Source organism: Trichosurus vulpecula, chromosome 6, assembly GCF_011100635.1.
Source record: "Trichosurus vulpecula isolate mTriVul1 chromosome 6, mTriVul1.pri, whole genome shotgun sequence".
Classification (NCBI taxonomy): domain Eukaryota; kingdom Metazoa; phylum Chordata; class Mammalia; order Diprotodontia; family Phalangeridae; genus Trichosurus; species Trichosurus vulpecula.
The window spans coordinates 135,258,584-135,284,875 of record NC_050578.1 but is presented as its reverse complement, the minus strand read 5'-3'; the positions used below and the strand labels follow the sequence as shown (position 1 = coordinate 135,284,875).

The following is a 26,292-nucleotide window of genomic DNA, read 5'->3' as shown; positions in this document are numbered from 1 at the left end:
CTATTTCTTAGACAATACCAGATTGTTTTTTATGATTACCACTTTGTAATACAGTTTGAAAATTAGAACTCCTTGTTCTCCTTTCTTTTCTTTTCTTTTTTAATTTTCAACATTCACTTTTATAAGATTGAGTTCCAAATTTTTTATCCCTTTTTTACTCCCCTCTCCCCCTTCAAGATGGCAAGCAATCCAATATAGGCCATACTTATACAATAATATTAAATATATTTCCATATCAGTCATGCCACGAAAGAAAGATCAGAACAAAAGGAAAAAACACAAGAAAGCAAGGACGAAAAAGGAGAGAAGATAATATGCTTCAATCTACATTCAGACCCCATAGACCTTTCTCTGGATGTGTATAGCACTTTCCATCATGAGTCTTTTGGAATTGTCTAAGATCATTTCATTGTTGAGAAGAGCTAAGTCTATCAACATTGATCATCAGGCAATGTTGGTGTCATTATGTACAGTGTTCTCCTGGTTTTGCTCACTTCACTCAGATATTCATAAAATATTCTTGCCATCAAGGAGATCACAGTCTGATAAGTGGGACAGGATGCAACAACTTTGTACAATCAAGTTGCATACAAGACCAGTGGAAGATAATCACAGAGGGAAGGGATGAGAATTCAAAGGAATCTGAAAAACGTGAAGTAGAAGGTAAGATTTTGAATGGGATTTGAAGGCAGCCAGAAATTAGAGATGAGGTAGGAGATTGTTCCATGCATGGGAGAGAACCAGTGAAAATGCCCAAAGTAGGGTGATGAAGGTTCACTGGATCATCAAGTAGGTGGAAGGGACAAGCTATAAGATGACTATCAATGGAGGAAGGGACCAGGTTATGATTAAGGCTTTTCCAATTGATTCTGGGGGAGATAGAAAACCCCTGGTGTTCATTAAATTTGGGAGAGGTGTGGATGGAGGGTAACATGGTCAGTCCTGTGCCTTAGTAAGATCATTTTGACATCTGAGTGCTATGATCTATCTACCTCAAGATGATACCTATTGAGTTGCATGCTAGCCATATTTATTTTTTTTCTGTGACTTATTATTTTAGCCATCATAATATGGCCCTCAAACACCTCACAAAGTTCTTCTGAGAGCAGTCCCAAAAGAAGAATGAACATACAGAGAAATCTCTTCAGTACCTAATGAAAATGCGGGGGATGCTGTTCTGAAAAATGTCCTAAAGCCAGAGGTGGGAGACTGGTCAGATGGCCTGCATGCCCTCAATGAAGCTCTTGTGGTTGAGAAGGCTATTAACCAGGACTTGTAACTATACAATAAGGCAAAGGAGAAAGAAGATCCACATCTCTGTGGCTTCTTGGAGTCTCAACTTGATGAACAGGTAAAGATCATCAAGCTGCTTGGAGATCACATTACTAACTTAAAGAGACTGGGCTTGCCTGAAAATGGAATCGGGCAATACCTGTTTGACAAGTGTACACTAGGAAAAGATTCTGAAAGTTCTTTCTAAAACCCTAAGTCCTTGGGTCCCTGAGCTCAGATATCCTGAACATGTGATTTTTATCTCTCCAGATCAAGAACAAAAACTTGGCATCTAGAAAAAAATACTTCATGCTTCTGTCTCTAACCTCTATTGCCCCAATTTCATTATTGAAGCAAGTTCAGGGTGGGTTGAAGGGGGTTTATTAGTTCAAAGTCAAGTTCAATTTATATGACCTTAAAAAAAGAGCCTGAGAATCTAGAGTTGCCTCTATTGAACTACCTCCATTAAAAAAGGCAAATATCTGGAGATCATTCTGCAAATGATCTTTTCAGCTAATTGATATATATTAATAGTAAAATCTGACTTCAGTAATACTATTCAATAGAAGCTAGTCATCTCTGCCCAATATGCTTGCTCCTAACACTTCTGGGATGAGATTTGTCTCTCCTCTCCCACCTTTCTATATGTTGTCTATCATTTTACTTACTTCAACCACACTGTCTCATTTTCTGTTAAGACCTTTTCATTGTATTTATTTGGTCACCTTGAACCCCTTATGAGAATGATAAGAAAAATAAGTCAGATTTTCACCAAGGTCTATAGACTGGCTAAGACATCTTAAAATACCACATTTCAAAAGAATAAATTTAGGTTCTGAATTCTTTTCTCCCTCAAGCTGCTGGTCTGGAGAGAGGCTTGAGGTAGGAACATTGATTGAAAGATATTTTTCGTAAGTAGTTTTCTTCCTTATCTTTTGAAGTATCCAAATGGTAGAGTCTGAAATAGAGATTAACTGGAAGTTTGGAAATCATGATATTTGACACAATAGGAAACACAATGCTGTAGTTTTCATTCTCTACTTTTTCTCTTTACCATGACTGTCTTTATACCTTGACCCTTTCCTAGGGTGATATTGAAATACTAGAGTCTAACTCATCTCTCCAGTTAGTTACTTTATAGCTCTATTTCCAGTTCCATTGCCTTTGCCATAGGTTGCTTCTACTGGCCGGAAAGGAGCAAATGAACTTGCAGCTCAAGTCTGGGGCACACAGCTGGCATCTCCAAGACTGAGCTCACTGAAATCTCTGTATTTAATTTAGAATATTACAGTACAGAAAGAATGATCAACTTTGCCAAGAACTTCTTGTGGCCTTGTCCCAAAGGATGAGAAACAGAGAACAAATTTGAGATTATGAGATAGGATAATAAATCTTTTAAGTACTTTAGTCAGGATAGAATGTGTAGTAATAAAATGAATTTCTAGCTCTTCCCCTTGAATTTCTTTCAGGGAACTAATTGGCCTGACATCCAGAAATATCTGGTGAAGGAGATTGGACCTGCATCTACATATGTACTTAATTACTCAGGAGTCAGAGCTGTCTAGTGGTTAGTGAGATACAATCTTATTTCCTTGTATTCAGGAGGTGTTAGGAGGAAATAGGGCAAAAAAATAGTAATTTGTAACTCTAAATTCATTTTTGCCAGTGTTTTGTCATAGTCTCCCTGTGAGATAGTTAACCCAATTATTTTATCCCTATTTCACAGATGAAACAATTTTGATTCCATGTTGTAATTTATCTACAGTGACAGCTAGTAAATATTGAAATCAGAGCCTAAAGTTAGTTCCTCTGATTTGAAAGCCATTGCTTCTCTAATACTGAAGAAATTAAAAGTTGAATACTTAACATTCATTTTTAGGCTCCTCTCCTGACTCTCTGGACAGTCTCTAACATGTCGCCCCAGAACACTCCTCACCCTGGAAGTGTGCACTTCATACCCAGGAAATATGTTCTGCCTCTGTTGAGCTATCCCCTATTAAAAAAGGTAAATATCTGGAGATCACACTTGAAATGATTTTTTCAGTTAACGGAAAGATATTACCAGTAAAATCTGACTTCAGTAACACTATTCAATAAAAGCTAGTCATCTCTGCTCAACATGCTTGCTCCTAAAACTTCTGTGATGAGATTTGCCTCTCATATTTGCTGTTCTCTTTTAGAATATCTATTTTAAGGAAAACAGCCAGGCTAGCCACATGCACATTTTACTCGGCAGGCTTTCTCTACCATATCCCTGTGTCAGGTGCCGTTGCTCTCCCCATATCCTCCAGCCTTGTTTTTCAGTTTTCTTTTATGTACTATCTTCCTTAAATAGAAGGTAAGCTCCTTGAGGGCAGGGGATATTTTCCCCTGAATTGATGATTTATTATTCTGACTAGCCTTCTTAATTTGGGGACATCTGAAAATCTGATGATTATGCCATCTGAGCTTTTATCCAACTCATTGACAAAGCTCTCTATAAACACAAGACCAAGCTCAGGACTTCAGAAAATGACTCTGAAGTTTTCCACAGAGTCCTCTTTCCAAGCTGACTTCTATCCACTAATCACTCCTTTTTAAGCTTGGACATTCATCCAGTTCTAAAATCCTCCAAACTCTGCTAACAACTCATTCATTTCTCTCCATCTGTTGAGGATACTCTGAGTGACTTTGTCACATGCTTTGCTCAATCTGGCTAATCTATATTGACAGCATTTCCTCGATCCACCTGCAGTAACCGTTTCAAAAAGGAATTAGGTTAATGAGGCCACATGGCCTCTTGTTGATCAATGCTTCCTATTCTAAAAGTTCATTAACCTTTCCTGAAACAATTAATTCATTGTAGATTTTTTTCCAGGAGTACAAGTCAAGCTAACTGGCCCATATTTTACAGAATTCAGTTGCTTCCAATAAAAAAATCAGAATGTTGGCATTTCCTTATCCTTTTATACCTTTGACATATTTCACAATTTTTCAAAAATCATTTTTGGAAACTCCACAATCATATCTGCCTGCTCTTTTATTACCAAAGAATATCAATAGTGACTCAGATATGAGTCATTTGGTTAAGTCAATACATGAAACATAAATGAATTCATCAATGGCCACAGTGCTATTGGAATGTGCCTTACATTTCAGCAGTGATCTTCGTAGAGAGCCAGAAATGGGTCAGAGAGAATTAGAGACTGTGTTCTTTTTACATTGCCTAGAAAGATTCATTCACTGCTGACAGGCCAATGTGACCATCTTTTCCAACAACCAGTGAGCTGTTCACTACAGACAGGTCTCAACTATATCAATTCTGACATTCTCACTAGAAATTACACCAGAAGTAAGAAGGAAATAGCAAGTAGTTAAATGAAAGAATGGATCCAAGGTCTTTTTTTGAGAAGAAAATCAAGAGATGGTAATATTGGTTTCATTACGTGTTTAAAGGCACAAGGGATTTTTTTCTTTTCATGAAATACTTGGTTTCACCTTGTAATACTCATGAGAGCTAGAATTAGAGAGTACAACTGTAAAATCATTGGTAAAAGGGAAATTCACTAACAATAAATTCAGAACGTTCACTGAAACTTACAGTCTGAGAGTTGCATAGACCACTGAGCAGTTAAGAGGATTTCCCAGGGTCACACAGGCAGGATGGTTCAAAAGTGGGACTTAAAATCTTCCTGACTTAGAAGCTAACTATCAGGTATGATACTCTAGCTCTCTGAGGCAAGCTGGTAAGCATAAGCAAAAAGTTTATGATCTCTCAGATTTTTGGAAAAGTAAAGAATTCATGACCCAACAAGAGATAGCATTACAAAATGCAAAATGGATAATTTTAATTATGTCAAATTGAAATTTTTTGTACAAAAAAAGCCAATGCAACAAGAATTAGGAGGGAAGCAGAAAATTGGGAGAAAATCTTTGCAACTAGTATCTCTGATAAAGGCCTCATTTCTAATATATACAGGGAACTGAGCCAAATATATAGGAATACAAGCCATTCCCCAATTGAGAAATTGTCAATGGATATGAACAGGTAGTTTTCAGAGGAAGAAATTAAAGCTATCTATAGGCATATGAAAAAATGCTCTAGATCACTACTGATTAGAGAAATGCAAATCAAAACAACTCTTAGATACCACATCTCTCCTGTCAGACTGGCTAAAATAACAAAACAGGAAAATGATAAATGCTGGAAAGGATGTGGGGAAATTGGAACATTGTTACATTGCTGGTGGAGTTGTGAGCTGATCCAGCCATTTTGGAGAGCAATTTGGAACTATGGCCAAAGGGCTATAAAAATGTTCATACCCTTTGACCCAGAAATACCACTTCTAGGGTTGTATCCCAAAGAAATCACACAAGCGGGAAAGGGACCCATATGTACAAGGATATTTATGGCGGCTCTTTTTGTGGTGGCCAAGAATGGGAAATCAAAGGGATGCCCATCAATTGGGGAATGGATGAACAAGCTGTGGTATATGAAGGTAATGGAATACTATTGTGCCATAAGAAATGGGGATGATATGGACTTCGTAACAACCTGGAAAAACCTACATGACATAATGCTGAGTGAGCAGAGCAGAGCCAGGAGGACATTGTACACAACCACAGATATATGGATTCCATGAGGACCAATCCTGACATACTTCGCTCTTCTCAGCAATGAAAGGTGCAAGGACAACTCCAGGGGACTCACAATGGAGAATGCTATCTTCATCCAGAGAAATAACTGTGAAGTTTGAATACAGATTGAGGCACACTACATGCTTGCCTTTTTCCTTCTCTTTTGTTTTTGGGTTTTTTTTTTGGTTCTGTCTCTTCTTTCTCATGATTCATTCCATTGGTCATAATTCTTCTCCACAACTTGACTAGTGTATAAATTAATTCAATGTGAAGTTATACATGGTAGTTATATGAGATTCCATGCCATCTTGGGGAGGGAGTGGGGAGGGAGGGGAGAAAATCTGGAACTCAAAATTATGTAGAACTGTGTGTGGTAAACTAAAAATAAATTTAAATTAAAAAAAACAATACAAAAAAGTTTATGATCAAGATAACTAAGGCTTTTGTACTGATGCCTATTGCAGAAGATGTCAATGGGTTGAAATTTACACAGGAAAAGGAACTAATCAATTGATGAGATTGCACATCTCTTGAAGGATCAAGTAAAAATCATGTTATCACTAAATATTTATAGACCTTTTCAAAGTAAAGTATAATTCATGATTCTTCGTAATTTCCCACAAGTACACAGTGGGATAGGCTGACATGTGAGGCCCACAAGCAATACTATCTGCTCATAAATGCCCATGAAAAATAGGGAGCTCCCTCCTTACTGAATACCTAAGCATTGTAGTAGCTCCCAGGGTTGATGTGAGGATTGAAGGGTCTTGCATAAAGCCTACACTAATAAATGCTTGTTTTTTTTTTTCTTCTTTTCTTTCCTATGGCATCCTACAGCATTTTTTAAACTAGTACAGTGATGTGATCAGAGTTAAGACAAGATAATTCAATTGACCTTTGTGTGAAGGAGGAATTAGAATAGAGATACAATAGGCATCAAGGTCAAAATGTAGTAATTCTCAACAAATACATGAATTTGATAAGCTGTTAAAGCTTAAAACACTTCACTAAGATTTTGGAAGTACTGTGTATTTGAGGGGCTACCAAGCTATAGTTATTGTTAACAAGAAGAAATTATTAATAGCAGCAAATTATTGTCTTGGGTTTTATGGGAAACATAAAGGAATGCAAATAAGCAGTAACTTTCTTCCATTTACTGTGTGCTCCATGAGTAAACTCTTTGTCCAGTGGCCAATGACTGGCCACATTTCTGGAAGAAATTAACTATAATACTATCAACATTTTCAGGAGAACTGAAACTGAAAAGATAGACAGAAGGTGCTATTCAAGGGAAAGATAACTCTGGGATATTCTAAGAGAGGCAAAGGGATAGAGTGAAAGAGTTTTTCTTTTATTGTTTTGTTTGTTTTGTTTTAGCATGAGGTTCCAAGGGAAATAAGAAAAATTAATTTCTTTGGCAACTTAGCTGCCGAGGGCAATTCTTACCGAACACTTAGAAAAAGGGACCCCAATGATGAAAATTGTAATTTATGGGACAACATCTAGTCCTGAGAATGAGCAGGGAGAGAAATTGTATAACAAATACAACAAAATTCTAAACAACTTGATTTTATATTCCAAGAGGTGGCCATTCACTTTACCAAAACCAACCCCTCTGTGAATAACCTTGATCCCATTCTGTCCCTTCTTCATCTCATTGTCACCCCTGTATCTTTCTCTTTCTTCATCTTTCTCTGACTCTCTTAGTTTCCCTCTCTATTTCTGTTTCTCTATATCTGTCTTTATCTCTTTGTCTTTCTCAATTTCTCTCTGTCTCTTTTTGTTTCTCTGTTTCTCTGTCTCTGTCACTCTCTCTGCATCTCTGTCTGTGTCTCTCTGTCTCTGTCTGTCTCTGTCTTTCTGTCTCCATCTCTTTCTCTCCCTCTTTCTCCCCCAGTCCATTGGTTCTTTCCCTGATATCTACAGACAATCCCATGTCTCATTCATCCTTACAAAATCCTTGCTATATAATGCCATAGCTGCTAACTATCATTTTCTATCTTTCCTCTCATTCTCAGTTATACTCCTTGAAAAAGCTATCTGTAGTTGTTGACTCCACTACTTCTCCTCCTAAGAAAAATTCTGACCTTATCAGTTTTTAAAAATTTGTTTATTTAATTTATTTAATATCTTTAGTTTTCAGCATTGATTTTCACAAGAGTTTGAATTACAAATTTTCTCCCCATTTCTACCCTCCCCCCACTCCAAAATGGCATATATTCTGATTGCCACATTCCCCAGTCAGCCCTCTCTTCTGTCACCTCACTCCTCCCCCCATCCCCTTTGCCCTTACTTTCTTGTAGGGCAAGATAAATTTCTATGCTACATTGCCTATATATCTTATTTCCTAGTTGGATGCAAAAACATTTTTAAACATCTTTTTTTACAACTTTGAGCTCCAAATTCTTTTTCCTCTTACCTCCCCACCCACCCTCCATAAGAAGGCAAGCAATTCCACATAGGCCACAAGCATATCATTATGTAAAACCCTTCCACAATACTCACGTTCTGAAGGACTATATTTTGCTCATTCCTATCCTATCCCCCTTTATTCAATTTTCTCCCTTGACCCTATCCCTTTTCCAAAGTATTTGCTTTTGATTACCTCCTCCCCATGTCTGCCCTCTCTTCTATCATCCCCCCCTTGTTAATCTCCTTCCTCCTTCTTTCCCATGGGGTAAGATACCCAATTGAGTGTGTATGGTATTCCCTCCTCAGGTCAAATCCAATGAGAGCAAGATTCCCTCATGCCCCCTCACCTGCCCGCTCTTCCCTTCCTACAGAACTGCTTTTTCTTGGCACTTTTATGAGAGATAATTTACCCCATTCTATCTCTCCCTTTCTCCCTCTCTCAATATATTCCTCTCTCATCCCTTAATTTGATTGTATTTTTTTACATATCATCACTTCATATTCAACTCCCCCTGTGCCCTCTGTGTGTATGTGTGTATGTGTGTCTATACATATATATATATGTGGGGGGGTATATGTATATATATGTATATTCCCTTCACCTACCCTAATACTGAGGTCTCATGAATTATACACATCATCTTTCCATCTAGGTATGTAAAAAAAAACACTTCAACTTTATTAAGTCCTTATGATTTCTCTTTCTTGTTTACCTTTTCATGCATCTTGATTCTTGTATTTGAAAGTGAAATTTTCTATTCAGCTCTGGTCTTTTCATGGAGAAAGCTTCAAAGTCCTCTATTTTATTGAAAATTCATATTTTGCCTGGGAGCATGATACTCAGTTTTGCTGGGTAGGTGGTTCTTGGTTTTAATTCTAGCTCCTTTGACCTCCAAAATATCATATTGCAAGCCCTTCAATCCCTTAATGTAAAAGCTGATAGATCTTGTGTTAGCCTGATTGTGTTTCCACAATACTCAAATTGTTTCTTTCTGACTGCTTGCAATATTCTCTCCTTTATCTGGGAGCTCTGGAATTTGGCAACAATATTCCTGGTAGTTTTCTTTTTGGGATCTTTTTCAGGAGGCGATTGCTGGATTCTTTCAATTTATATGTTACTGCCTGGCTCTAGAATGTCAGGGCAGTTCTTCTTCATAATTTCTTGAAATATGATATCTAGGCTCCTTTTTTGAACATAGCTTTCAGGTAGTCCAATAATTTTTAAATTATCACTCCTGGATCTATTTTCTAGGTCAGTGGTTTTTCCAATGAGATATTTCACATTGTCTTCCATTTTTTCATTCCTTTGGTTCTGTTTTATAATATCTTGATTTCTCATAAAGTCACTAGCTTCCACTTGCTCCAATCTTATTTTTAAGGTAGTATTTTCTTCAGTGGTCTTGGATTTCCTTTTCCATTTGGCTAATTCTGCCTTTCAAGCCATTTTTCTCTTCATTGGTTTTTTGGAGCTCTTTTGACATTTGAGTGAGTCTATTTTTTAAGGTGTCATTTTCTTCAGTATTTTTTGGGCCTCCTTTAGCCAGTCATTGTCTTGTTTTTTATGGTTTTCTCACATCAATTTCATTTCTCTTCCCAATTTTTCCTCTACTTCACTTACTTGCTTTTTCAAATCCTTTTTGAGCTCTTCCATGGCCTGACAGCAGATTATGTTTTTCTTGCAGACTTTTGATGTAGGCTTTTTGACTTTTTTGACTCCTTCTGCCTCCATATTTTGGTCTTATTTGTCACCAAAGAAAGTTTCCAAAGCCTGAGTCATAATCTGAGTCCATTTTTGTTGCCTGTTCATGTTCCCAGCAAACTACTTGACCCTTGTGGTTTTTGTCAGTGTATGACTGCTTGTAGAGTATAGAATACTTTGTCCCAAGCTTGAGGGGCTGCACTGTTGTTTTCAGAGTTATTTCTACACAGTGAACTCTGCCACACCTGCGCGCCTCCTCCCCCAAGAACTGCCAACCCAGGACTGTACTCAGATCTAAGCTGGCTCTGCACTCCTGCTCTGATCTGCCACTTAATTTCTCCCACCAGGTGGGCCTGGGGCTGGAAGCAACTGGAACTGTAGGTTTTTAAGCAGCCTCAGAGCTGCATCACCTTCGCTGCCCCCTGGGGAGTGGCCAAATTTCGAACTCCTTTTACTCTGTCCCAGAAGATTTTCCCACTATCCTTCTTTGTTGTCTTTGGTGTTTGTTGGTTGAGAAGTCTGGTAACTGCCACAGATCACTGATTTAGGGAACTAGAGCCTGTTCTGCCAGGATCCTGGTCTGGTTGATCTGGGTGCAGCTCAGGCTGGGCTCTGCTCTGCTGCATTCCCAGTTCCGTGCAATAGACCTTACCCCACAACCATCCAGGCTGTCCTGGGCTGGAGCATTGCTTCCCTTTGGTATTTTGTGGGTTCTGCAGTTCTAGAATTTGTTCAGTGCCATTTTATAGGTATTTTGAGGGAACTGGGGTGGAGTTGATGCAAGTCCCTGCTTTCCAGATACCATCTAGGCTCCACCTCCCAGACCTTATCATTTAACTGAAACTACCCCCTCTAAAGATACCAATAATCTCTAAAATTGTCAAATCTTCACCATCCTGGGGGGGGTGGAGCCAAGATGGAGGCTGGGAAGCCGGGACTAGCATGAGGTGCCTGCCAAGTCCCTCCAAAAACCTATAAAAATGACTCTGAACCAATTCTAGAACTGTAAAACCCACAAAATAGTAGAGGGAAGCAGGGATCTAGCCCAGGACAGCCTGGATGGTGTCTGAGTAAGGTCTATCCCTCACCGAGCTGGGAGCAGAGTGGAGCAGAGCCCAGCATGTGCTGTGCAGACCAACCAGACCAGGAGCTGGGCAGAGCGTGCCCTAGCACCCTGAATCAGTGAGCTGTAGCAGTTACCAGACTTCTCAACCCACAAACAGCAAAGTCAACAGAGAAGGTTAGTGGGAAAAGCTGCTGGGAACAGGGGTATAGAGTTCGTGGTTCAGCCACCACCCGGGGGCAGTGGAGGTGGGGCAGCTACAGAACTATAGCTGCAGGTGCTTCCTGCCCCAGCCCCATCTGGTTGAAGGAATTAAGTGGTGGATCAGAGCAGAAGTGCAGAGCTTGCTGAAGATCTAGGTCCAGTCCAGGTTGGGGGTTCTTGGGGAAAGAGGAATGCTGGTGTGGGAGAGCTCACTGTAATAGCTCTAAAATTAACAGCGCATCCCCCCAAAGCTTGGAACATAGTAATCGTTACTCTACAAGCAGTCATGCCCTGCTGAAAAACTCAAGAGTCAAGTAAGTTGGCTAGGAACATGGCCAGGCAGAGAAAATGCACCCAGGTTCAGTCTCAGACTTTGGAATATTTCTTTGGTGACAAAGAAGATCAAAACATACAGCCAGAAGAAGTCAACAAAGTAAAAGAGCCTACAACAAAAGCCTCCAAGAAAAACATGAACTGGTCTCAGGCCATGGAAGAGCTCAAAAAGGATTTGGAAAGGCAAGTTAGAGAAGTAGAGGAAAAATTGGGAAGAGAAATGAGAAGGATGTGAGAAAACCATGAAAATCAAGTCAATGACTTGCTAAAGGAGACCCAAAAAAATACTGAAAAATATACTGAAGAAAACAGCACCTTAAAATGTAGACTAACTCAAATGTTAAAAGAGCTCCAAAAAGCCGAAGAGGAGAAGAATGCCTTGAAAGGCAGAATTAGCCAAATGGAAAAGGAGGTCCAAAAGACCACTGAAGAAAATACTACCTTAAAAATTAGATTGGAGTAAGTAGAAGACAGTGACTTGATGAGAAATCAAGATATTATAAAACAGAACCAAAGGAATGAAAAATTGAAGACAATGTCAAATATCTCACTAGAAAAACCACTGACCTGGAAAATACATCCAGGAGAGATAATTGAAAAATTATTGGACTACCTGAAAGCCATGAACTAAAAAAGAGCCTAGATACCATCTTTCAAGAAATTATCAAGGAGAACTGCCCTGAAATTCTAGAGCCACAGGGCAAAATAGAAATTGAAAGAATCAACCGATCACCTCCTTAAACAGATCCCAAAAAGAAATCTCCTAGGAATATTTTTGCCAAATTCCAGAGCTCCCAGATCAAGAAGAAAATACAGCAAGCAGCCAGAAAGAGATAATTTGAGTATTGTGGAAACAAAATCAGAATAACCCAAGATCTATCAGCTTCTACATTAAGAGATCTAAGGGCTTGGAATACGATATTCTGGAGGTCAATGGAGCTAGGATTAAAACCAAGAATCAACTTCCCAGTAAAACTGAGTATCATACTCCAAGGCAAAATATGGATTTTCAATAAAATAGACAACTTTCAGGCTTTATCCATGAAAAGACCAGAGCTGAATAGAAAATCTGACTTTCAAAGACAAGAATCAAGAGAAGCATGAAAAGGTAATCAAGAGAAAGAACAAGCAAAAGAAATCGCAAGGGACTTACTAAAGTTGAATTGTTTTGTTTACATTCCTACATGGAAAGATGATGTGTATGATTTATGAGACCTTAGTATTAGGGTAGCTGAAGGGAATATTCATGTATATAATATATATATATATATATATATATATATATATATATATATATACACACATACATACATACATACATATATATGTGTGTGTGTATGTGTGTATACATATGTGTTTGTGTGAATGTATGTGTGTGTATATATATATGTGTATATATACAGAGAGAGAGAGAGAGAGAGAGAGAGAGAGAGAGAGAGAGAGAGAGCACAGGGTGAGTTGAGGATGAAGGGACAATATCTAAAAGAAATAAAATCAAATTAAGGGATGAGAGAGGAATATATTGAGAGAGGGAGAAAGGGAGAGATAGAATGGGGTAAATTAACTCGCATAAAAGTGGAAAGAAAAAGTAGCTCTGTAGGAAAAGAAGAGAAGGCAGGTGAGGGGGAATGAGTGAATCTTGCTCTCATCAGATTTGACCTGAGGAGGGAATACCATACACACTCAATTGGGTATTTTACCCCACAGGAAAGAAGGAGGAAGAAGATAAAAAGGGGGGATGATAGAAGGGAGGGCAGATGGGAGGGGAGGTAATCAAAAAGAAACACTTTCAAAAAGAGATAAGGTTATGGGAGAAAATTGGATAAAGGTGGATAGGTTAGGAAGGAGCAAAATATAGTTAGTCTTTCACAACATGAGTATTGTGGAAGGGTTATACATAATGATACACGTGTCCTATGTGGAATTGCTTCACTTCTTAGGCAGGGTGAGTGGGAAGGGAAGAGGGGAGAGAATTTGGAAATCAAAGTTTTATAAACAGATGTTTAAAAACAAAAAACAAAAAGTTTTTGCATGCAACTAGAAAATAAGATACACAGGCAATGTGGCATTGAAATTTATCTTGCCCTACAAAAAATGAAGGGAAAAGGGAATGGGAGGGGAGTAGGGGGACAGAAGGCAGGGCTGACTGGGGAACATGGAACCAGAACATATGCCATCTTGGAGTGGGGGGGGAGGGTAGAAATGGGGAGTAAATTTGTAATTCAATCTCTTGTGAAAATCAATGCTGAAAACCAAATCTATGAAATAAATTAAATTAAAAAATTCTTCACCTTCCTGATCCTCTGACTTTTTTACCATTTTATTCTGTTCATTACCTTTTCTTCTTATATACATTTTTATTGGTATGTACTGTTGCCTCCTGGACCTCCTACTTCACTCACCACTCCTCAGTATTCTCTGAGGTAGCTTAATCTGTGCCATATCTATTATGAATATATCCCCAAGACTCTTCTGGAATCTCATTTCATTTATCTTGATATTCTCTCACCTGGTAATTTCATAATCCCAATGGATTCAATTATTATCTCTATGTCAGTGATTCCATTTGTCTCTATACTATCTGACTTGTTAATTTTATAATTTCCCATTAATTCAATTATCATCTCTTTGTCAATGATTCATAGATCTATATATCCAGGTATGTTATCCTAGGTAAAGTCCTACAAGATTCAGTTCCCAGTCCTCCAAACTTTCTATCTAAAATTTGCCTTGTGTGTGTTCTATTTGGAGAAAAGATTTAAATACATTTTATCATTGCCCAAGTTTTATCTGTGTTTCCTCTAGCTTACCAGAATAATAACAGAGATTTCAAAATTGACATTTCCATGTTACAATGTGTCATTATAATAAAAAAAATGTAAATATGCAGTGATCTTATCAGACATTTCCCCAAGCATTGACATCATTCTTTTTTGGCAAATTTTCTCTCATGTCAGATGTCTTTAGAGATATTGCAGTGATTTACGTATAACGCCTTTATCTTAGATAGTATGTGTGAATTGTTTTTTGTTTTCCCTCTAACTTCTGTAAGTGAGAATACTTTCACGTACTCCCACATCTTGCCTCAGAAATAGACTGTTTTCTAATGTTTCATCTAGAAGGAAATCTGGACATATATATTTTCTCTAACTAATGGATTAGAGTGTTCTTCAAAGATGGCGGAGCAGTAAAAGAAAAGCAAGAAAAGGGGAACATTCACTGTTTACAAAGACACATCTCTATTTCAATTCCACCAAAAAAGAGGTATTGATGCATTGGAGAAACCCTCTGAATAAGGATAAGTGTTACTACTCTGGCTGCTGCCTAAGGAGTCAGAATTCCAGACACTGAACTAATTCAGCTGTCTTCAGTCTCGTTTTCTTACCATCCTCAACATCCTGAAGAGATGCTATCCACCACTTTCTATCTTCTACAGGAGGAACAAGTGGACTTCTCCCCTGTAAAGAGTAGAAGCTGGGTGACATAGCAGAGAGAGTGCCAAACATAGAGTCAAATGGACCTGATTAGAAATATTGATCTGGTTTCTAGTTGTGTGCCTCTCGGGCTCAGTTTCTTTATCTGAAAAAAGAGCATAATAACAGTAACTACCTCGCAGGTTTGATTTGAGGATAAAATGAGATATGAAATACATAAAATGCTGTAAGGCTGTAAGGCTGAAAGTGCTATGTAGATACTAATTAGTGTCCTATAGCTGGCTATATGTGTTGCTGTAAACTGAGTGGGGGATAGCATTATAGATGTAGGCCTAGAAGAGACCTCAGTGGCCGGCTAGGTCAAGTCTCCTCATTTTACAGTAAAAGAAACTGAATCACAGATTACTTGCCTAAGGTCACACAGGTATTGGGCATCAGAGTGGAGATTTGAAAGATCTTTTCACTCCAGAATGAGTGTTCTTTCCATTGTACTACTAGAACAGCACAACACACACACACACACACACACACACACACACACACACAAGCACACACACACACACACACACATACACATGCACACACAAAGCTCAAAGTAAATCATGCTTCCCCAACCAGCATTAGAGCATTAGTGCAGAGGCTGGCCTAAGCCTCCGTCCTGGAAATACCCTGGAGCAGCAGTTCTAGAACCAGACTTCTAAAATTGTCTCTAATGAGGAGGATATTTTAACACCTACTTTGGTAATGATCTCTTATATACATAGAAATTTGTAGCATGACTTTATGGCTAAACAGAGGGGCTCTTGACTTATTTAGACCTATTTTGTTGCTAAATATTATTTTAGGGAACTTGTTTTAAAATAGTAATATATAGTGTGATTTTATCAGAAAAAAAAACAGCTAGGTAAGTTGCATTTTGGAGGCTTTGCCTTTTCTAGCATCCTTGATCCTGAATAGCAGGATAAGTAGTACAATGCATACATACATACGCACACATAACTGTGTACGCGGCTATATGAATGCATGTGTGTACATAAAATATATGTATATATGTGTATATATAATGTGCATATGTATATATAAATAATGTGTATATATACAATAAACTCTTTAAGATAAAAGACACAAAAGATTCCTGCAAAAACATAAGTTGAAACAACATTGATGGGATAAAAAGTAGTAAAAGTTAAATTAAACTGGATAATAAAAATAGGGAGAGGACTTCCCCATGGACCTGTAATATTACATATATAAGGTAACTCCCTGTAGCAGTGGTCAGCACTTTGTCACTTTAAGGAGTTTCCTGAAACACTTTGAGGTTAAATGATTTACCCAAGGTCATTCAGTCAGTAAGTGTCTGTATCAGTAAGGGAATAATAACAATGTAGATGATGACTGTCAAAATGCCTATGTAGTTATGTATCACAAAGTATATGAGACTCTCCACATAGAAAGTAAAAGAAGTAAACCATTTATAAAGACACCAGAGAACCATATCCCAAAAGCAATTTATCCAGTCTATCACAGCAATGAAACATTTTACATACAATATAACAATCTGGAGCCTTGCCATCCCAAAACCTCTCCAACCCCCTGCTGGGGTCTTCTCAAAGACAAACTCACAGCACAACTAAGTCAGTCTGTTCAGATCTAACAACAGGAGGGTGGCCATTAGTAGCCTTTAGCAGCCATAACTGCTCTTTCTTCCTCTCTCTCCATCTCTTGTGACATAACTTCCTTTTCCTGTCAGGAAGTTCCTCCCACCACATGTGTTTTAGGCTTCCTGTGATATAAGCAGGTCACATGTGCTGTTGATGAGTGGGAAAGATCTTCAAATCTAAATTGTTACTACAATGTCAGAGGCAGGATTTGAACCTAGGTCTTCCTTTCTAGAAGGACAAGTTTCTATCAACTATGCCATGCTGCAATATCATGATAACAACAACAACAACAACAAATACTACTACTACTACTACCACTACTACTACTACTACTACTACTAATAATAATAATAATAATAATATAGCAAGCAGCAAAATATACATTATAGAAGAGGAAGAGGATGACAAGAAGGATGAGGAAGAAGAGGAGGTGGATGAGGAAAGTAAGGGAAAAGAGGAGGAAGAAGCAATCTTACAACTGAGATCTGGTTTGACACTTGTTACCTGTGTGACCACTGGCAAGATATTAAACCCCTCTATGTCCCCAGAAACCTCTTAAAGAATTTAAACTATCCCTAAGTGATAAATGAGGTTTCCTCATCAGTAATTCCCCACATTAAAGTAACCTTAAGTGTGAGCAACAGAAACAATCACTGAGATTTACATAATATATATGCAAATTGCAAATTACTTGTGTTATCTTATGGGAGCCTCACTACAACCCTAGGAGGTAGCTACTCTATTTTTCTATCATTTATAGAGGCAATAACTGGAGAACAGATTGGTGAATGAAGAAAAACTCAGTCCAAACAGCATAAGAAGAGAAGGAACTAAAAAAAATTGAAACTGACATCCAAAACCTCAAAAGAACAACAACAAAAACATGGAAGCAACATATTTCAGAATGAAAAAAATATTGAATAATGTTCTATAGATAAGAAAAAAATAAATTAAAGCACCCAAGATATAAGAGAACAGAAAAAGAAACTGATGCATACATGAATTAGACTAATGCATTTCTATGCCTGCAGTGGAAACTAGGAGAGCCAGTATTAGAATCCAACTTCTCACTCGAAATCAATTTCTTTTTCCATCAATCCTTAAATGAATAACCAAAGCTGAAATATATAGAAATCTTCCTTCCTTCTTTCTTTCCTTTCTTCCTTCCTTCCCTCTTTCCTTTGTTCTTTCCTTCCTTTTTCTTCTTGAACAACTTTGACTTCTCTCTGTTGTCAATTACCTTTGTCTTATACACTTAGAGGAAATAATACTATCTTTTATTTATTCTCTTCTTTCCCCAATAGAAAATACAACAATAACAACAACCAAGTAACTTTGTGTTTCTTGTAGAGATCACTGGGTATTTCTGTGGGCCTGGAGTTTGTAAGACCTGAATTCAAATATGGGTGGACACTACCTGCTCTATGACCCTGGGCAAGTCATGTGACATATGCTTCTTTTTTTCTTTCTCTTTTTCTTTCTTTCCCTCTTTTCTCTCTCTCTCCCTTCCTTTCTTGTTTTCTATCTCCCTTCCTCTTTACTTCCTTCTTTCCTTCCTCTTTAAGGAAGGGATTAGGATGTTGTGGCCCAAATAGATCTATATATGATTTGAAACCTTACAGATTGATTTCAGCTTCCCTTCTTTCCTCGAATTCTTCCTGACGGATGTTAGGAGGAAGAAAATACCTAAGAGTGAGGCAGAAGGAACCAAGAGCAAATACAATTTTCTGTGTTCAGTGTAAGTGCTGGAACTGTTGAAAAGTGACTGTGAACACAGATGTGCCCTCGGATGACTTATCGTGAAGAATACAAGGTGACAGGCGGTAGGAATCTTTGTCTCAGCTTACATATCAGCTCTGTCACCTTAAGTTTGAGTTTTACTTGTGATTATGACTCATCCAGAAGAAAGAAAGCAGTTTCAGTGACTACTTTTTGAAAGTCTGAAATTTCATATGGTTTTCCCAGCCCCCAGATTACACTTCTGTGTCTCATTATGGAGGAGGATTCCAGGAAACACACTTTTACAGAGACTTACACATGGAGTCATATTCAACAACTGGATTACCCTCAGGGTTTTGGTGTCTTTCACCTCAATTCTTTTCTTACACATGATAGATGAGGCTAAAATATTGATTTTGATATTTCCTTTTATTAAAGAAGTGGGAACACTCCCCTTCCCCACCCTGCCTTCCTCCAGCTAGTCAGTGTAATTACCAGAAAATGAGGCAGAGATTACAAGGACAGGTAAGCTAATGAAGGTCCTTTTTAAAACCTGAGTCTCTCCATATTCAATTTGGAAAATGCAGGTGCCACTAATGGGGCTGATCTCATTGATTGACACAGGAAGCAATTCAAGAGACACATCCATTAAGGGACAGAGTCATACTGTCTATAGTGAGAAAGACAAATGATCAATTTTCAAAATAGGAAGCAGCTTCACAGTCTAAGACCTCTGGCAGCAGAGAAGAGAGCTGATTATGGATTAAAGAGAAAACTACACCTGGCAGTCATAAATTGATCTAAAGTGAGCAATAGACACAAGTAGCCCATCTGAGTGAACTTGCACCCAGAGGGAGCATCGTGATGATTTCAAAAGAAAAAAAAGTATCAAAGTCCTGAAATACCAGAGGTATGTAATGCCTTGGTATATGTTTCCTATGTGTATGTCTTACTATAACAGCCCTCTATTTGTACCCACTTTTCCCACCGAACTCATGCACATTTATTAAAAAAAAATATGTTACAGGTTTATGGCTGTGTGTGTGTGTGTGCGTGTGTGTGTGTAGAATGCTATATAATTAATGTTCTTAATATTCTATTTTTGTTAATGTTTTTTTTAACTAATTGTGTCTCCTATTAAGAGTATTACAATGTTTAATTATCTATTAAGTATACTATTAAAGTGTACTATTATTAATAGTAAACTCACCAGCCAGGGACACACATGCTATAATTTTAGGAATTCAGACCCACATGGCACATTGAACCTAAAAATATTTTGCCTCCTGTGGACAGACTATGCAAATCTGTGCATGGTGGGTTGGAAATGTAGCCCACGGGGATTCTACACTTACAGTCTTAACTAGGGCATTGAGAGATTGAAACATTTATAGACGGTGACACAACTCAGACAAGTCGGAGGTGAGAATGGGGAATTGGTAAGACCTAAGCTCCTTAAAGGCAGGGACTTCAGGTTTTTCTTTGCACCCAGAGGTGGTTATATAGTTTTTGGATCTTAATAAATACTTGTTTAATTGAATTGAATTTCTGGCTAAAAAGGTCTGCCCTCTATGTGCTATTTATCAATGTTTTACTACTGCTCTTTTTATATGACTGCTACCTTCCCCTGAGCACTCATCTCCCCACCACATGCACACCATAGAATTCTTTCCTTCTAACAAATAAAAGCCAAACAAATCAACATGTAGGTCATGTCTGAAAATGTATACCTCACTGTGAAATTCTACACCAGCAACATTTTTCTACATAGTTCACAATGGTAAAATTCTAGGCTTTGTGGGATGAGTTAAAATTGTGAATTTTATTTAAATATGTATATAAAAAGAGAAAATACACATTTCCACAATTATCTTTATTGACAATCAAAACATAACCACCGCAAAATAATAAATTATATATATTTTTTATAATACAGATCTTAATGAGATGAATGGAACTTTTGTTTGGATGACATTTTTCTTTATCAAGTGTTCCCTTTCATCAAAATCGTTCATCTGTTAATGCTGATTTATCATTAAATTTTGCTGATTGCATATTTCAAAATTACTTTTCACACAGATAGCTATTGTCAAATACTGATGTCAATATGTCAATACATGAATAAATTATTTTATTTGAACATATCAATCATTTGGAAGGTATTTATAAGATGTTATCTGTTCCTTAGTAAATGTTTATTGACTAATAGATTCTTCTCTTGATATTTGCCTTTTAACTATGTGCATTAATCACTTCCAAATGAAAATTAGGTAGAAGAACCTCAATTTCACAGTTAAATTGAATTTGAAAAATGCCAATTTGTTTGACTCTTGCATCAAGATCCACATTATACTGGAAATTTAGTTTGAGCTAAGAAAATATATCTGTTGCAAATTTGTTTGGGAATGGAGATCTTGTTCTAATTTTTGGCAGTACACGAAAGGCATGAAACAGCATGACATTACTTGAGACTCAGAAAATATTAGATGTCAAATTTATGTTACTGCAGTATATTTTTTTAACATAAGCACTTGTAAATTTGCATTGAGTTCAATAAGCAATACAATCAAGTCTGCAGCAAAAAAGTATAATTTCAAAAGTGATTAAATGTTCAAAAATAGTGAAGATAGTTCTCAGAAAAAATTCAATCCCAGCCTTGAACTCAAAATTTTGTAATTTCTTTTTAATCTTTTCTTGTTTCGACATGAGGACTACAGACATGTAATCTAATCAAAATGTATTGTGGTGATTTATTTTGCACTCAGAACACTGTTGACTTATAAGTACTGTCATAAAGCTTTTTAATGCACCAAGCAGTAGTATGAAGTGATGAAAGTGCCACATGATAAATACTTAACTATGAATTTATAGCATGAGAGAAGACATGGGCAATATGTAAATAAATGAGCAAGTCTATGTTATAATACCACTTTATTTGAATATGTGAAACGAAACAAAACAAAAGAAAACATTCTCAGCTCATATTCCATAAAAAAAGTGGTTGGCTGAATGTCATCCACAGGCTACGGTTTGTGGTTTGCTCATCTTTGTGCTGGTCCACATATTACAGTCATGAGTCATTCTTCATTATCTATCTTGGAAGTCACTGCTGGATACTACATTGATCAATGTTCTGAACTCTTTCAATGTACCCCTCCCCCTTTATTTTACTATGGTAATGGTGAAAATTTTCCTCTTGATTCTACCTACTTCAGTCTGCATCATTTCTTTAAATTCTGCCCAAGTTTCCCAGAATCCATCATTTCTTATGGTGCACTAACATTCTATTAAATTCATATGTCGTAATTAAATTCCTATTCCCCAATGACTGAGTACCCACTTTGCTTTTAGTTCTCTCCTACTAGAAAAAAAGGCTGCTATACTTGTGATGATAAATGCATTGATTCTCCTGTTAGGGAGGGATGAATTGGGCAGTTTAGTTCATTGTGTCTCAGGCCTGCTCTTTCATCCTCATTTTTTTGGTATCATCTTTATCTCATATCTTTCTGAGCCCTCTGATTTTTAACCCAGTTTTCTTTAAATAATATCTAGGTACAGTATGACATATTTTATTATTTTTTTACATGATAGTTTATTTGGCTTTCTTGTAATTCTGTCATTTGGGGAAACTGCAATTTGAATAATCTACTTATGTCTTCTTTTCCTTAGTGAATATGTTCAGGTTTGTAGGGTATCTAATATGGGGTTGTATCTTGAGCTCCATTGCTTTTTATAAATTTCTAGGAGACTGTGAATGAAAGATCTTATGATGAAATACATGTTTCAATATAGGCTATTTGTTGAATTTTCAAGGAAAGTCCAGAATTTGCATTTGTAGTATGGGGATTTGTAATCTCTTTATATGAAGGATGGTGAACTTTTGGTGTATACATATGCCTATCAGGTCATGTTTTTTCTAGGTATTTGGTAGTTCCAAAATTTTGCAACTAGTAGTGCTTTCTTACACAGTTTTGATCATTCTCTTACAAACATTTAATTAACCAATAAGCATGGTTGCCTTAGGGATAACCTTTTGTCATTTCTTTTTGTGATGACTTGATCTTGAAACAATTGGATAATTACTACATCATTCTCATAATTTTTAAAAGGTTAAGATAGAAAGTCTTGAAGTTATCATACAAATGTTATTATTTCATGTTTAATATTCCACAGCATATTAAACACGTGGAAAAAGTAACCTTTTCGTAGCTGAATAAAATTAGTAGTTCCTTAGTTCGTCTTCTATAACTTTGCTGAAACCATCCTTGGCACAACTCCAGTAGCAAACAAGAAAAAACTAATGATATACACTCTATTTTGTTCCTGTATGGATTTTATCTCCTCTGATAGAACCATATATTTCCACTGCTTTTCATTCCATGTAATTTACAGAATATGAGTATTTGCTCTGGCAAAAGATATGAAAATAATTTTAAGTGTTTGTGGATCAAAATTATTTCTGGGTGATTGTTGACAACAGCTTCATCTGTGACAAAAGTTAAAACCCAGGTAGGGTTTATTATATTAATTGTCTCTCCAGGATATTTTGACATTTCCAGCTAGGTATCACAGTGGGTAGAGTGCTGGTTCTGAAATAAGGAAAATTCATCTTCTTGAGTTCACACTTGTCTTCACACATTTACCAGGTGTTTGACCCTGGGAAATCCACTTAACTGTGTTTACCTTAGTTTCTTCATATGTAAAATGACCTGTATAAGGAAATAGCAGATTTTTCTACTATCTTTGCCAAGACAAAAAACAAATTGAGTCACAAAGACTTGGACAGAACTGGAAAAAATGATTGGACAACAAAGTTCATGGTATGGAGAATTGTCTACAAGCTAATGAAAGATAATGTGTTTCTGACATACAATTGTAGCCACCAAGTCATGTCTTGCTAGGACTTGATAGGTCAAAATTTTTTTTCTTTTTAGCCTGCAGTGATGTGTTGCACAGTTTCTATCATTTCATTGAATGCCCCACATTGATAATGTTTGAGTTTCAAATAGAATACTCTTTGTCATAGCTCATAGTGATGTCCTGAATCACCATCAGTTATTTCTCCATTGCCAGACAAATGGATGCATCATTCATTCATATGACTGATACTTTTTTCTTGGTATATTATTGGATTAGTTAAGGGTAAAGTTGTCTATGGAAGCATTATAGGCTTCATCTGGAGATAAACAGATTTTTCTTATGTTGATGTATCCAGTGGCTCATTGTGCTATTAGCCTTTACTACTGCTCAATAAAACAATGTTTGCTTTTCTGAAAGTATTTTTCATTTGTTTTTTTTCCTCTTACTATACCTTTTAGAGATACTATCAGCCTTTGCCCTCCTTTTTGGCAAAGAAACATTAATATTTCTATAGCTGCTTCAGGATAAATGACACTATGTTTCATTAACATCATAAGGACATTTTTAGTAAATTTCTAAAATTTGTTATGGTTAGCTTTACAGCTCCAAACATGTGCATTGTTGTTGTTCATCTTTTATTTTCAAAGATGACCAATGAAATCACAGATGATGACTTTCACTTGAACTGAAATTAAGTAGAGTGGTATGAAGTCATCAGCATCACTCTCTCTTCCTGAGTCACTAAATAGATTGGCAGGGCAAAAGTTACAACCATTGTTGATGGGCCAGGATTCAGTGGATGATCTTGGTGTCTTCAATGCCTGACAAAGCTCTGAACATTCCACAGGACCTTCTTTAGCCACCTTCATGGACGTTGGAACAACTTGTTCTCCTCTATCCATTCTGCCAGGGAAACTCTTCATACCTTTGAAGCAGATATCCCCTTAACCCACCAATGGGTTTGAGGGGTTGGATACCCTCAACTGAATTAGCTTGTCTGCCAAGGCAATTACCAAAGTATGGCCACTGCATGTGCTACAGCTTTTTGGAGCCATGAGTGAGAGTTGGGTAAAGGTAGATACCAAAGGTGGAGGAGCAACCCTGAAAAGGGCTTGGCAAGTCTTCATACTAGATGTACTAGCCCTCCCTGAACACCCTATCTACTCAAAGGTGTGCATTAAGACTAATATTGTGCACATATTAATTTATTTGAATGTATATTTGCATTCGTGTTTGATTTCACAATCCTACATTTAGTCTCAGTTTCTCATGCATACTCTTATGTGTGATTTGTCTTGCTTAAAGCTGATCAAGGTGTCTTTAAGTATTTCCTCACATACACTGCTTCAATGATTCTAGTTTAAATTCCAAAGCCCTGTGTCTCCTTTCTTTTCTATTTACCATATCCTTTGATATCATTGGAGAAATACTATAAAATTAAGGATCGGGGGCAGAGCCAATATAGTTGCTGGATAGCAGGCTCTTGCTAAAGCTCCCCAACCCAGGTCCCTCCAAACACCTATTAAAAATGGTTCTGAACAAATTATAGAACTTCATAACCAACAAAATAGTAAATAGGAGAAGGGTTCAAGCCCAGGACAGCCTGGATGACCACTGGGAAGTGTCTATCACACAGAGCTGGGAGCGGAGCAGAGCAGAACAGAGCCCAGCATGGGCTGTGCCAAGACCAACCAGACTGGGAGCTGGGCAAAACAGGCATAGCACCCTGAATCAATGAGATCTTTCTCAACCCATAAATGCCAAAGACAACAGAGTAGGTTAGTGGGAAAAGCTGCTGGGACAGAGTGAAAGGAGTTTGCGGCCAGCCACTGCTCTAGGGGCAGAAGAGGTGGTGCAGCTCTGAGACTGCTTCCAGAGCTAAAGCTATAGTTGCTTCCAACTCCAGGCCCACCTGGTGGGAGGAATTAAGCGGCAGAGTAGAGCAGGAGTGCAAAGTCTGCTTTACTCTGCCTGGATCTGGGCCACAATCCTCGTTGGCCGTTCTTTGGGGAGAAAGGGCACTGGTATGGCAGAGCTTATTGTGCAGAAGTAGCTCAGAAAACAGCAGTACAAGGCCCCTAAAGCTTAGGACAAAGTACTCTATAGACTACAAGCAGTTGTACCCCCCCAAAAAGCTCAAGGGTCAGGTAGTTGGCTGGGAACATGAACAGGCAGTGAAAATGTTCTCAGATCCAGACTCAGATTTTGGAATCTTTTTTGGTGACAAAGAAGACCAAAATATACAGCCCGAAGAAGTCAACAAAATCAAAGAGCCTGCATGAAAAGACTTCAAAAAATATGAATTGGTCTCAGGCCATGGAAGAGCTCAAAAAGGATTTGGAAGACCTGGTGAGAGAAGTAGAGGAAAAATTGGGAAGGGAAATGAGGGTGATGGAAGAAAACCATGAAAAACAAATCAATGATTTGCTAAAGGAGACCCAAAAACACTGAAGAAAATAATACTTTAAAGAACAGACTAACTCAAATATCTAAAGAGCTAAAAAAAGGCAATGAGGAGAAGAATGCCTTGAAAGGCAGAATTAGGCAAGTGGAAAACAGGAGGTCCAAAAGACCATTAAAGAAAATACCACCTTAAAAATTAGATTGGAGCAAGTTGAAGCTAGTGACTTTATGAGAAATCAAGATAGTATAAAACAGAGCCAGAGGAATGAAAAAATGTAAAAGACTGTGAAATATCTCATTGGAGTAACCATTGACCTGGAAAATAGATCCAGGAGAGATAATTTAAAAATTATTGGACTACATGAAAGCCATGATCAAAAAAAGAGCCTAGATATTATCTTTCAAGAAATTATCAAGGGAAACTGCCCTGATATTCTAGAGCCAGAGGGTAAAATAGAAATTGAAAGAATCCACTGATCACCTCCTGAAAAAAGGTCCCAAAAAGAAAATTCCTAGGAATATCATCTCCAAATTCCAGAGCTCCCCGATCAAGGAGAAAATACTGCAAGCAGCCAGAAAGAAACGATTTGAGTATTGTGGAAACACAATCAGAAT

The 26,292-nt window shown here is 37.4% G+C and overlaps 1 pseudogene; it reads left to right on the top strand.

The window, feature by feature from the left end:
- Positions 1 to 998: 998 nt before the first annotated feature.
- Positions 999 to 1,480, top strand: LOC118854775 (annotated as a pseudogene).
- Positions 1,481 to 26,292: the final 24,812 nt, after the last annotated feature.